General features: G+C 34.4%; 1 protein-coding gene across 3 annotated transcripts in view; it reads left to right on the forward strand.

Annotated features, from left to right (window-relative positions):
- The window catches only part of CNBD1 (cyclic nucleotide binding domain containing 1), a 511,584-nt gene that overhangs the window by 26,391 nt on the left and 470,999 nt on the right, over positions 1-14,194 (forward strand). For 2 of the 3 annotated variants that reach the window (XM_047842482.1, XM_047842480.1), the window contains exon 2: positions 7,766-7,798. The exons of the other annotated variant lie outside the window; for it this stretch is intronic. The gene's annotated coding sequence lies outside the window, so the exon portion shown is untranslated. The remainder of the gene's footprint in view (positions 1-7,765; positions 7,799-14,194) is intronic. 3 annotated transcript variants of the gene reach the window in all.

The following is a 14,194-nucleotide window of genomic DNA, read 5'->3' on the forward strand; positions in this document are numbered from 1 at the left end:
AGACAGAGCATGAACGGGGGAGGGGCAGAGAGAGAGGGAGACACAGAATCGGAAACAGGGTCCAGGCTCCGAGCCATCAGCCCAGAGCCTGACGCGGGGCTCGAACTCACGGACCGCGAGATTGTGACCTGGCTGAAGTCGGACGCTTAACCGACTGCACCACCCAGGCGCCCCATCTACTTACTCTTAATCAGTTGAAAAAGTCACTTAATCTTTCTGAGTCCCAGTTTTTTTACATCAATGGGATGATGATTACACTTAATATTTACTTCAGAAAGACTGTGAAGGTCAAATGAGATAATATTGGTGAGGATGCTTCATACACTTAAAGTATTATATACATGTTAAATACTGTTGCTGTATTGTTTAATCAAGGCACATTGACAATTTTGAACCCTTGAGGACATAGATGCCTCTAATAAGTTCTGGGTGAAATAAGTAAAAATACTTAATGTCTGTTATGTGCCAGGCACTGTTTTATGGACTGGGGACAGAACAGGGAATAAAATATGTTCTCCAAAAGTTTAGGCAAGATTATGTGACCCTAACTGTCTTTGAAGGATTGGAACTGATTCTCTTGTTCCATAGGAATCCTTCAGAGAAAGAGCAGATCAGTCCAATTAGGTCTAGGCCTCCAAAGATAAAGGTCATAGACTGTCCTCATCATTTCAGAATAATTATTCTCCCAGAGAACAAGCTAACATTCTACATTTTTCCTGTAGCCCTTTTTGTACCTCACCTGGTTCTTTGGGATAGAATGAATTTTGTTCTCTTGAATTCAATACTAGCTTTTTCTCTAAGTTTTACCTGCTTTCTGATTTCAGTTGTGTGCTTTTATCTACTAATTGTCTGAATTCAGTTAACAACTAGGTCAGCCATTTGTTCTGACTAATGGCATAGCTGAATTTCACAACTGTGACCTACCCCAGGAATCCAAGGACCTAGCCTGTTTCCAATTTTGAAGTAATAAGATGATTGTAAATTCACTATCACTTCTTTCCTAGGGGGTGTTTATCTTAGCAATTCAATTTTTGGCATAAAACACCAGATAGCCTAAAGAACAATTATAATTGTGGGGGTTACATGCACTTGTGTATTTAGGAGGAGTCAGTGATGATTTCTTGAAAACTCCATCACAATTTAATTTCCTCTATTTTTCTCTACAAAAATTGTAGGATTATAATTTTAATCCTATACCTACTTCTTAGGTATATCTTAATTTATACCTACTTCTTAGGTATATCTTTATACTCAAAATATTCTGGTGCTGAAGAGCACTGCAAAGCCTCTTGTATCAATTGGTTCATAAATAGTAATGCTAAAACTATGTCTTATGAGATGTCTCTTTTAACTTAAAATTGTGTGTCGGTTGAATTCTTGGTTGTCTCAGATATCTGTTCTAAGGTTTTCAACTTATTCTGAAATTTGCTTTTATTGTAGAGAATGTAATTCAGGCACTTCACTAAAAGGGTAAATGCTCTTAGGAAAGAAAAAAAATATACAATGACTTCTCTTTGATGAGAACTCAAATTCAAAGGCCAAAGTTTATTGGTAGTTTTTTATGTTGTTGTTTTTTTTGACTTTTCATGAATAGACAGATATGGCTGGAACCTAACAGCAATTCCAGACAGATTTGACAATTTACCAGGAGACTGCAGAATGACTTTGATGCTTTTGAAAATAGAGCTGAGAACAGACATCTCAACTAGGGTCATCATCAGTCAACTGTTCAGCTTGACAGACTTTTTCTGTGTTTAGTCAAGGTTGCACTGGAGTATATTTTCTTTATGATTTTTTCCCTAGAGTATCTGCTTTTAAAATTTAAAAAATAGATAAGACATTCTAAATTTGGGGCTCAAAACATATTTTAGACTTGACTTTAGTTCAGTAAGTATAAATTAATGTGAAATAAGCAAGTATAATATTGATGATTTTTTAAGATTTTTAACTGATTCATATTCTGCTAATAGATTCTTAGCAATGACTGACAGTAATTCAGCCTCACTTATTTTTTCCTTGACATGGATCACTCTCAAAATACTTATGACTATCATTATCATCATCATCATACTGAAGAAACTTTAGAACCTAATTGCATGCAATTGTATGCAGAACTTTTAAAAGCAAGTGATCTAGTTTTTTGAGCAGTTGACTATCCAAGAAAAATATTATTGGTGCAGGTTATTTCAAAACATCTGAATTACAATAGGATAATAGTGATGGGTATCAAGTCTTTTACTCCATTCCATTGTGAAGCCACAGCATGGCTAAGTAGAATGCAGGAAGTTGTCTGTACACAATTCATTTTAATTGCCCAAGAAAGATGTACACTCAAGGTTAGAGATAAATTTCATAGCCCCAGTTACCAGTTGAAAAGACATAATAGAAAAATGTATAACTCAGATGAATTTGTTAAAAAGCTGTTGTCACAAAACTCCAGTTGTTATGAAAGTCCTTTTAATTAATTGCCAGTTATGTCAAAAGCAAAATTAATTCTTATTTAATTAAGAAGCAGCACATTTATATACATTAATATACAATATACATTAATATACAATAAAAATCATTAATTAAAAACTTAAAAAATAGAATATGTAAGACAGTGCTTTTAGAATTTTAGGAAAACAATGTAGTATGTTCAGAACACACAACAGTAGTAATGTTTTGAAAATATAGTTTTCATCAAACATAATGAAATACAGCAAGAGTTGTGATAGTTTAAGATATTTAGATGAACTCTTTTCTCAAATAACCAACCATCTGGAATGATGATATATTATCTCTCTCTCTCTCTCACACGTGTACATACATGCCTATATCTCTTATATCTATCTATCTACCTATCTACCTACCTACCTATTTATGTGTCATTGGGCATGAGCTCCCCTGGGATGGAGGTGCTCTTTGGAGAGGCAGCTTCCTGCGTAGCTAAGACTAAACCTGTTGTTGGGGCCAGTTAACTGGTATCATTGGACAGTTAAGAAGAACAAATTAAAGGGGAGAGATTGCCACATTAACAGATGCCAGAAATAACTGACAAAAAAAATTTAAAAATATTAAATTCAGGGGTGCCTGGGTGGCGCAGTCGGTTAAGCGTCCGACTTCAGCCAGGTCACGATCTCGCGGTCCGTGAGTTCGAGCCCCGCGTCAGGCTCTGGGCTGATGGCTCAGAGCCTGGAGCCTGTTTCTGATTCTGTGTCTCCCTCTCTCTCTGCCCCTCCCCCGTTCATGCTCTGTCTCTCTCTGTCCCAAAAATAAACGTTGAAAAAAAAATTTTTAAAAAATATATTAAATTCAGAAAAAATTCTCTGCAATTATGGATTGAGTCCATTGTTAGGTTTGGATAGGATTATACACTCTGTTTCTAAAGGCACTATTCTAGTATAATTGATATTCTTAATGATTGTCCTGAATCAATAACCCAAAAAAAGTCTATTCAGCAGCTTCTGTTATTTTATCTATCTATCTATCTATCTATCTATCTATCATCTATCTATCTATCTATCTATCTACCTACCTATGTATATTTTAGGAACAAAGTGATGAAAATTTTTAAAAATGTTTTGGTGCTTAGGAGCATAAGTTCAGTTATGTAGAAAAATTTTATTAGTCTTCCTATTATCTTGTGATACTGTTTTCTGATTTGGCTGTGGGCAAAGTGAGTGGCAACAAGAATGGGTGCTTTGGTTCATAGAATCAGTGAACCACTCTGTGTGGCATATTCTCAAGAGATGGAATGAGGACAGAGCTGAGGGGAGAGAGAGTCCAAATTGAGGTTGAGAGCCTATTGCGGAATAAGTAAAGAGTAGGAGGAGGTTGAACTGATGAACAGGGGTTATTAGAGCACACACACGGAAAGCAAACCTGAAGGAATTTGCAAGGCAGAGGATGGGTGCTCATGGAGGCTTTTAGTGCACTTTATACAACAATCTGAAAAGGGTGGCATGGGATGAAGGATACATTTTTTTTTAAGTTGATGTAAGACCATATTATGAACATGCTGTGTGATGAAGCATGGGTAATGCATTAGTATCCCAGAGCTGCTGCACAAAAAACTGGATGGTTTAAGGCAACAGAAATTTATTGTCTCACAGTTCTAGAGGCTAAAAGTCCAAAATTGAAATGTTGGCAGGACTGTATCCTTTCTGATGGCCCTAGGGGAGAATCCTTACTTGCCTCTTTTGGATTCTGGCGATCCTTGGCATTCCTTGGTTTGCAGATGCATCATTCTAGTCATATAGCCCTTTGTGTTTTCTCATTGTCTTCTCTCACTGAATATCCAAATTCCCCCTTTTTATAAGAGTACCAGTCATATGGGATTAGAGCCTACCCTGATGACCTCATTTTAACTTGATTATCTCTGTAAAGACTCTATTTACAAATAAGGATTTGTTGAAATAAATTTCTGGGCCCCAGTTGAAGCTGCTTCTGCTGTGATGCCTCATCAGCAAACTGAAACTTAGATAACTCATGTTCTGTAAATACTCTGCTTGAGCAGAAACACAGTACACTCAACAAGCCAGTCCCTGGCTGATTGCCAAGAATCAGTAATGATTACCTGTTCTAAATAAGGTCATATGTGTAACTCTAGCCAATCAACTAGGGCCAAATACTCTTTCCTTGTTCCTGATTGCCTTCTTCTATAAAAGCTGCAGTTTTGTTCCTTGCTTTGCAGTTCTCTGGACTCTTGAGAGTGGAGATTGCTTGCTTCATGAAGGATGAATAAAATTCACTTAGATCAACTAAATTGTCCACTTTGATTATTTTAACAGACTTAGCCATATCATTTTGGGGGGACATAGTTCAACACATTACAGGTAGATTCTCATCAGTCCTACCCCATGTGCTTTAAAATTTCATAGAGTTCTTCCTTATTTTGTCATTATGGTATCTATCATTTTTAAGTTACAATATTATACATCTTGTCTTTTATGGAATTTTTACAACTACTTTATTGAAAACTTGCAAGAACTATCCTGGAGCTGGTATCCAGATACCATTTTGAACCATATTATTGCTCTGTTCTCTTGAATGTAACTTGCATGGTGATTTGACAGTTTCTCTTAATACTTTTAGGAGACTGTTTAGAGGAAAAATGGAAATCAGATAAGTTAAAAAATGAGCAATGAGTTGATGAGATGGATTTATATTGTGTTACTGTGTAAGCTCAAATCTCTATAATAAATCCCTTATTTCGTATATTTTCTAATGGTTCTGCTTTTTTGACCAAACCCTGACTGATGCAACTGATAGAGGAAAGAGCTGTTCAAGCCCTGAAAAACTTGTAGGACTTTTTTTTGATCCAGCCTATCAAAAAAATGATTCATGCACAATTTTGAAGGACAATTTGATATATCACAGAAAATAGATAAAGCATCAGAATTGATGTGATCTAAAGCTGTGTTTCAGCCAGTTCTCTCTTCTTTTGACCTAGTAACGTCAGGGATTTGCTTTAACTAAGCCATTTGTCATTGCCTGTAAATCTGTACTGTTTGTTGCAGATACCATGTAACGAAGTAATGATTAGTAAAAATATTCAAATAGGCATCATCTATCTTTCATGTAAACTACAGTTTATTAATGTATGAACGCATATGTACATTTTTTTGTTCAAAGACATTATGTCTAGTAAACACTAAAATGTGGTTTTAAACAACAGCAGCCACCAAACAATAACAAAAGACTGGAAAAATATGACTGGTAACAGGCTCTCTTTCTGAACAATAAAACGTGACTTATAGTTCTCTAGAGAAAAAATGCACAACAGTGGATATTTACCTAAGTAACATCTTATGCCAAAATAGCACAATGATTTATAATATTCTGGGCCATTTCAGAAGTTGCTACAGGACACCTCGTACAGATAGTGTACTGTGTGGTGCAAATTATAGTGATTTGTGGAAGTGTAGATTGGAAGACTGGAGCAATAAAGAAAGAAGAATAATGTTCTTCCTTGAATCATTGGGGAAAAGCACAGCTCAGCACCTGTCCCCAGGCAACTTTTAATAGTACAGCGCATTGAAGTTCAAGTCTTTGAAATGTCAAACCTAAATGACAATGAGATTACATTAGAAAGAAAAAATCAAGGTGACTAGTAGCTCATTTGATTGTTGTGAATGTTATCTTCATAAAACTCACTTATGGTGTGGTAAACTGAGAACCGCAAGTTATTGGGTGAAGAAGGAAATAACAATCACTCCTTAAATAAATGAGGGAAGGGACACCAACTAGGAGGGAGAATTTAGCAAGGCAAAGAATTTGTGATTTGGGCTTCAATCATGACTTTTCTGATTCATTATGACCTTTAGAAAGTTGAACCTAGATTGGATGAAGTAGTGAGTCCAATTCTGTCTGCTATACAAGTGAGAAGGAGAACCATTTGTTCAGGAAACAGAAAGTGCTCAGCCAGTTCACCCAAGAAGGAGGAAATGGTTCATGCTGTTCATAGGCTCTATGAATGTTGCCATGCCAGTACGTTACTCCTCTTTCTGCATAATCCCACAAGCTAGAAAGTAAGGCTGTGTAAGGAATGGGCAAGATTGGACAAGGAATCATGTTCCATGAACACTTGTTTGACCCTTCTAGATGCTTCTCTAGGCAGCTGAGAATATAGCCAACTTAATCTTTGAGGATATCAAAGTCATACTAAAGAAAGTGCAAGAAAGGAAGAAGGAGAAAGGGACATTATTATTATTTTTTTCCTTTTGGATAAGGGAGACTGGTTTACGTCCTCCTGTATTTAAGGTCGGCACTGTACTTTTAAATTTAAATGCATTTTGAGCACCTACAGAGCAAAATGTGAATTCAAGCTAATGTATCTGGAGAAAAGTCAAGAGAACAAATAGATTGTGCATCTAAGAAACTATGCCAGCCAGTATTCACAGCATGCAATAAAAATTGGGTAATGCACATCTTTGTTAAGAACACTTACTTGGTTAAAAAGGGTCTTCCTAGGGGTGCCTGGGTGGCTTGGTCGGTTAAGCATCCGACTTCGGCTCAGGTCATGATCTCACGGTCCATGGGTTCGAGCCCCGCGTCGGGCTCTGTGCTGACAGCTCGGAGCCTAGAGCCTGTTTCAGATTCTGTGTCTCCCTCTCTCTGTGACCCTCCCCCATTCATGCTCTGTCTCTCTCTGGCTCAAAAATAAATAAATGTTTAAAAAAAAAAAGGGTCTTCCTACTAACAAGAGGCATTAACATTTAAAATAGGTCAGGGAAAATGATTGTTGACGATGCTTTCCTTTGCTCCAGTGGAAGCTAAACCAACAGGCTAAAAGCCAGCTAGAGGTTGCATCCTGAGATACATTTCAATGGCTGGAAGACCTGGGAAATTATTTCTTATCACCAAGACTTTGTTTCCAGATCTGTAAAATGGGAATAGTATCAGTTTCTGCCACATCGACTTTCACAAAGATTGATTTAAATAGAAAATAATGCATGGAAATCACTTAACTTGGCAATTGGAATATAGTCCACAGATGTTATCATTCAATTCTGACTCTTGTGAGAATAGAAATTTGAACCAAAGTGCTATGAATTAGCTTGTATTCATAGTATATTGATGTATATTATTGAGGTAAATTTTGACCAAATAAACTCAAAGGGTTTTGTAATAAATGGAACATAAATGGGTTTGTTGCTTTCAGAGTGAGATTTGAAGAGACATTAAAATACTAGGGCACTCATAATCTAGTAAAGTGAAAGTCTTAACATGCTACTCTGGTTAAAATTCTTGGTAATGTAAACATTTTGTACTCTTTATTTAGGAAAAATTGATCTTCAATAAGAAGATTCCATCTGTGAGTACCTATAAAGGGAAATAATTTTAAAGTCAGTAAGAGAAGATGTTTTTAAAGTTTCGTGGTATAATTTTATTTAAAAGTCATCATGGGAATTACTAATACCATTAAGTCTAACAAAGGTTTCTGATCTCAGTAGTTTTCCAGACTACATAGTTGTTACAAAGTTTAATTATTTCCTTGAACAGTTGATTTCATTTGAGATGTTTTTCATTTATAATCAATAGTTGATAACATCTTGATCATTTTAAACAGTCTTCCTTCAATATTAAAATGTTCTGCCTTTACTGCTGAATATTTGTATTTCTTATAAAAAGGGCTGACATGAAGTCTTACTTTGATCCTGTCACTTAAGACTATTAAGAGTCATTTCAGACAGATAGTTCATGTGTATATTTTAAGAAAACATTTGTTATTATATCTGTCGAGAAATATCCTCAATTAAAAAAATCAAATTGCATCTGGATTCATCTTCATGGTGATTTCTGTATTAAAATGACATTCTTATTTGTAAGTGAGATCCCAAATTTTTATAAATATTTTCTGAAGGATATAGACAGAGAAAACAATTCCTAGGGTTCATGGATAAAGTACAGTTTAATCCTTTTGAGAAAGAGAGAGGAGCAGATATCCCATGTCTTATCTTTTCCTGATCTGCTCATTATTTCACAACCTTCTAAGAATCCCTTTTCAGGTCCAGCCCCTCTGGTTCTTTTGCTATGGGTTAAAAGTAAGATCTACTCTGCCTTTTATGAACTTAAACTAATTACTTCCACGTACCTCACTTTTCTTATCTATAAAATAGGCCTCATAAATTGTGTCTACCTCTTGGGGTTGTGAGGGATAAATAGGTATAGAGTGTTCAAACTGATGCCTTGCAAAAAAAGTGTCCAGTAAATATTGGCTATGTTTTTATTATTATTTTTACCATTATCATCATCATCATCATAATCATCACCACATGATTTCATCTCTATTTTGGTTAATGTAGTTGCATCTACTCAACATGAAATGCAGAATCCTCGAAATTCTGTAACTCATTCTTCCCTCTAGCCTCTGTTGCTCATCAGCCATTCTTTCTTTTCCTACCCTATTGTCCTGCCCTAGTTTAAACCTTCATCATTAGTCTCCTGAACAAATCCAACAGCCCCCCTTACCTGGTCCCCTTCCCTCATCTTGTCTTCTTCAATTTATGTTCCACTAGCTTCGGGATTCCAGCCCTGAAACAGACCTGATTAGGATTCTAAGCCACTGTGCCACTGTGTAGTTTTGGACAAATCACTCATCTTCACTATTCCCCAGTTTTTTTCTTGAAAATAACTACTTGCCTCTCTCATGTGGAAATGCTATAATGCTCAAATGGATGCAGAAAGCTTTGACTTTATAAAGGATCATGTGACATGAGTTATTATTAAGACATAAACTAGAAGAAGCCTATAGAAGAGATGTAAATAGGGGCACCTGGGTGGCTCAGTTGGTTGAACGTCCAACTTTGGCTCAGGTCATGATCTCGTGGTTTGTGGGTTCAAGGCCCGCATCAGGCTCTGTGCTGACAGCTTGGAGCCTGGAGCCTGCTTCGGATTCTGTCTCCCTCTCTCTGCCTCTTCTCGGCTCATACTCTGTCTGTCTACCTCTCTCTTTTAAAAAATAAAATTTAAAAAAAAATTAAAAAAAAAGAGATGTAAATAAATATTAGATGTGATTGGGTTTATCCTTACATTTTCAGCATGGTTATATATATATATACATATATATATATAACATATATATATATACATAACATATATATATATATATGTATATAAAACCATGTTGGGAAAGTGCATATCACTCATTACATGATTATTTTTGTGTGGCAGTATTTGCCAGAACTGGGGACACAAAACTAAGGAATTCTGCTCTATTTTTATTAGTATAAAGATGTCATGCTCAAATAGGCACTGAAATTTTAAGTAGTGAGTTCTACCTAAAATAACAGCACATTTATTACTTGAGAAAGCTGATACTATTACTTTTGCAATCATGGCTGCTACTGACAACATCTAATCACATCTACCACTTATTGAGTACTTACATGTTTAAGGAAAGGTGTTAAGCATTTTAAAACATTATCTCCAGGAACCATGTGATTTCACTCATATATGGAATTTGAGAGGGCAAATAAGCAAAGGGAAAGAAAGAAGAAAGGAGAGAGCGAGAAGTGAACCATGAAACACACTCTTAGCTATATAGAACAAACTGATGGTTACCAGAGGGGAGGTAGGTGGGGCGATGGGTTAAATAGGTGATGGGGATTAAGGAGTGCACTTGTGATGAGCACTGGGTGATGTATGGAAGTGTTGAGTCACTATATTGTGTCCCCGAAACTACTGTTACACTGTATGTAAACCGGAATTTAAATTAAAACTTAAAAAAAAAACATTAGCTCATTTAATCCTTATAACAATCCTGTAAGATGGAGCTAAAGTAACATAAATATATACATATATGTATATATATAGAGAAAACTAGAAAATATAAGAGCTAACAGTTGCACAACTGTGTTGTAAGTGCTGTGTTGGGTGATCTCTATTTTCTTCCCTTTGTCAAAATAACCTGATAGATACAATCATTTCGTTTTACAGGAAACTAAGGCATGTAAATAACTTTTCCCATATGGCAGGGCTATGTAATGACTGAGCTGGCTTCTAAAGCTGTACCTACCTGATTCTTCATATGATAATACATATAAAAGCACAGTGTGATTGACCTTAATGGATTCATTTCTTTGAATTGGTTATTTATGAAACCCTTAACTAGGAGTGGCTAGTGTATTTTCTTTGTCCTGCATATCCTTCTTCTTGTTTTCTAGTTTCTGAGTCAAACGCTGATCCACTTTGCCAGTACTTGGGAGCCATTTTCTATATGGTGGTTCAGATTTTTGCTTATTACCTGTCTAAGCTTTGATATTTATAAACTTACATGCCTGAGATAACGGGTTACAGAAGCACTGGAATTGTGACTAATTAACATTCATCCAGTAAAGCTGTCTGGATGTAGCATATGTTATACCTGTGAATCTTTAGACCAACGGGGGAATTGTTTTGGTAAATCTTTTGAGGTCTGCTGTTAAATTATGCAACTCTATCTTAATTTGACATATTTATTCTAATAAATGAAGTTACAAATATATTATACAATAATATAATATACAATTATATAATGAAACACTGAAGATAGGTCTTAGTTCATAAGTGCAGTGATTAGTGCAGTTCTGGAAAAACTATCTTAATGCTAGAGCAACAAGTTAAATAAATGCGTGCAGACATCTGTTGAGAAACTTGGTCCCTTTCTTTAGGTAGATAAATAAATCATTCAAATAGAAAATATTTTTTTGTGTGTGATTTGAATTCAATATGGATTTAAAGAATATGTATATCTGTGGCAAGTGCTGTGAATATTTGTACATGAATATACTATTGTTTAGGCTACATAGGATAAAGAGACTGATATGAATCAAAAACAAAGATTTTTTTGATTATAGGTAGTATATTATTTACACATTATAGGTAGATACTCAAATGTTCATACACAAACATATCACTGTCAATTGGATCTGGAAATGGATTTATTTCTTTAATAATGTATTGATAAATTGGAAGTTAAGTTGTTTATAAATTATCTCATAATAAAACCATTAGGAAGTACATAAAATTATACTTCAGAGCAATTTAGAAAAAATTTTTAAGTCAGAGGATAATGACAGTATCTCTGCACTGAGTGTTCATTTCTATTAGCAACTTTGAGATACATGGAACTAAGCATTACAAATTACCATATAAGTTTCATTTCCATATATGCATTTATAAATAAAGAAATATTGTAATTTATTAATTTATTGCTTTATAAACTTCTATTTATATAAAATTGTGTATAAATTTGTATATTTTGGTTAATTTGGATACTATTCATGTGAATATATATAATACATATATAATTTACTTTGATTTGCAGTTATTATAGGCATGTGCACTTGTAATTTATGGGCTGTCCTTTCAAAGAACAGAGTGGCCAATGATATGATATGTAACACTTTATGTAAATGGATTTTGAATCTAATCATTTTTAATTTATACGAATGTTTTGATAATTATATATATTTTCAATTTATTAAACTTTTTTTACTGAAGTATAGTTGACACACAACGTTTTAGTTTTAGTTTTAGGTGTATAACATAGTGATTCAATATCTCTATATGTTCATCATAAGTGTAGCTACTATCTGTCACCACACAATGCAATTATAATTGAGAATTATATTTTTAAATACAAATATGTGAATTAAAACAATTTTTAAAATTTTAATTGAAACAATATTTTTGGAATTAATTTATTTGGAAATGTTCGTAGTGTATAGAAAATTTTCATGGTAAATTTGGTTATTATTACTGTTTTTTGTGATACAGAAGCAATACCTAAGGTATATATTGGACAATAAATCTGTAATATACTCCTCCTGACTATGTCGCAGGAGTGAGTGGAACCCATGTAAAAGGATTTCTTATTACATTAATAAAAAGTATTTAGGGACGCCTGGGTGGCTCAGTCGGTTAAGCATCAGACACTTGATTTCGGCTCAAGTCATGATCTTGTGGTTCATTGGATGGAGCCCTGCATTGGGCTCTGAGCTGTCAGCTTGGAATCCTCTCTCTCCCCCTCTGCCCTCCCTCTGTCTCCTCTCTCAAAATAAATATTAAAAAAACTATTCAAAGTATTTAAAAAGTATTTAATACATGTGAATTTTTCAAGGTTTACCTCAGCAATATTAATATTATTATTACTAACAAAATTATAATTGAATGATTAATATATTTAGAAACTATGCTAGGATCTTTAGATTCATTTGTAATTTAATCTTCATGTTTGTATGATGCATTGTGATTATATATATAGTCTGTCTGTATGTATGTATTGTAATGTTTGTATTGATGTTAATATCAATATATATATGATTGCATTATATGTATAGATTAAGATATTGAAACTAAGGCAGATTAAGTGACTTGCCCAGAATAATTTTATAAATAAGTGTTTGAGAAGTGATTAGATTTATAGAGAATATGCAGGCATTGACAAGTTAATATATCTTTCTATCAACAAAAATCATGTGATTATGTGATTATGTTATTGTTCTTAGAATGAATCGGAAGTGGGTTCAGAATACCTTGGAAAGACTAATTGAAAACATTTGGAGGAGAGGTGCCTGGGTGGCTCAGTCAGTTAAGTGTCTGACTGTAGGTTTCGGCTCAGGTCGTGATCTCACAGGTTTGTGAGTTGAGCCCTGTGTCAAGCTCTGTGCTGGCAGCCTGGAGCCTGCTTGAAATTATCTCTCTTTCCTTCTCCCTCTGCCCCTCCCCTGCTCACGCTTTCTCTGTCTCTCTTAAAATAAATAAATAAACTTAAAAAAAAGAAAAGGAAACATTTGGAGGAGCTGAATTTGTGATATGATGGATGCTTTCCTGACATATACCAGCAGATATTAGAAAATACACAAAACCATGAAAATTATAGAAACTCAGATAAAATTAAGTGAGCTTTTAAAATTGTTTTGCTGTTTTCTCTTGATGTTCTTACTTACTTGTATTGTCAATTTTTCATATTTTTAAAATAATTTTCAAGCAAGATTGAGTTTGATGTGAAATTACTATGATATGTAGGTTTCATTATATGTGTTTTCTATATAGGAAATATAGAAAAGAAAAAAGAAAAGGTGAAAATTTAGAAAAGAAGGGGAAAAAAACCTAGGAAATAAATAAAAATAAGAACTGATAAAATTGGAATCAGAGAGGAAATTGATCATTATGAAACTTTGGGACTTCGAAAACTTCTTTGATTCATTTGATCAAAACAATTTGTCAAAGGGAAAAAATCATCTAATAGAGACCCATCTGTTCAAAATACATGAAAAATGCAAAAGTAATTTGTAATTAACTTTTATAACCGATCCTTGGTTCTTTGAGTTTTAACTGTGAGGATGAGAAGAGAATAGATCTAGGAGTCTGTCAAATGAAGGCTGTAGGGATTACGAAGGTGGTATGGTAGGGATGTCAAGGTACAATTCTGTGATAGGACCTATGCAGGTAAAGGTATCTGACTAGTATATAAGAAATAAAAATGAAAAGCAATGGTAAGACTCAACAGATTTGAGTCTACACTGAGTCCAGAGTTTATAAAACTGGGGACAGGAAAATATATTAAATTGAAAAGTTGTGGTGAAATTTATTACACAGATACTATTGATTGATTGATTTAGTGCAGATACAATTTAATAGGAACTGTTGCAACATAAATGTGTTACTTTTATAGTCCAACTAAAGTTTTCAATTCTAGTTATTAATGTTTTCTAGATGAAATTGA

Source organism: Prionailurus viverrinus, chromosome F2 (assembly GCF_022837055.1).
Source record: "Prionailurus viverrinus isolate Anna chromosome F2, UM_Priviv_1.0, whole genome shotgun sequence".
NCBI lineage: Eukaryota > Metazoa > Chordata > Mammalia > Carnivora > Felidae > Prionailurus > Prionailurus viverrinus.